Raw genomic sequence first — 801 nt, 5'->3', positions numbered from 1 at the left:
GAGCAGTAAATCATTAGTAGCTAAAACAATATTCTGGGAACATATCTCTAATTGATGGCGTGCTTTCACAAAGTAACTGATTTCCTTTGTTCCTGGGAACAGGCTACTGGTACAGGTGAAAATTTGAGCTGCCCTGGCCCAGCTTTTCTGGTGGTTTTGCTGCTTTTTTTTTTTCCCCCCCCACACCACAAAAGCCTTGATTCTGTTGGTTCCATGAGCCTTGTCAGCTCACCTAACACCAGAGCAAACTGTGCAGGGTAGGGCATGAAAACAAGGCTGTGCCCTTCCTCCCCTGCCTCCCAGCTCTGCCAGCTGCACCGAGGAACTGTAAAGGCAGGTGATTCAATCCCACAGGAATTTTCTGGGAGTTTGCTGGGAATACTGAGAGAGCAGCTCTGCTGCCCATGGCTGAAACCACTTTTGGATGCTGGTGTGGGAGATCCTTTGTGTTTGGGACCAAGACCTTCAGCAAGGAGGTGGATCCACTCAGGAAAGCCCTGACAACCAGGGTGCTGCAGGTCAGCAAGGAAAGACCTGGGGGAATACGGCTGCAGTCTTCAAAATCAACTGACTGCTTTTATTTCTGTGGATCCACAAGGCACATCCCGAAATTGTACTAAATCTGCTTCTTCTGAGAGTTTTCAAAATAGCCAGATGCAGAAATTTCTTCCATGAAATTCTTCAGCATATTATTTCTGAATTAAAATACTTGTAAAAAGACATTATTTGGGATAAATTTCCCAGCTGTTTTCTTCAGTGGACTAAGCATGGCATTAAATTACAGGGAAGCTCAACTATTAT

Source organism: Passer domesticus, chromosome Z (genome assembly GCF_036417665.1).
Source record: "Passer domesticus isolate bPasDom1 chromosome Z, bPasDom1.hap1, whole genome shotgun sequence".
Classification (NCBI taxonomy): domain Eukaryota; kingdom Metazoa; phylum Chordata; class Aves; order Passeriformes; family Passeridae; genus Passer; species Passer domesticus.
The sequence above is the reverse complement of the archived record's forward strand: the minus strand, read 5'-3'. Positions refer to the sequence as shown.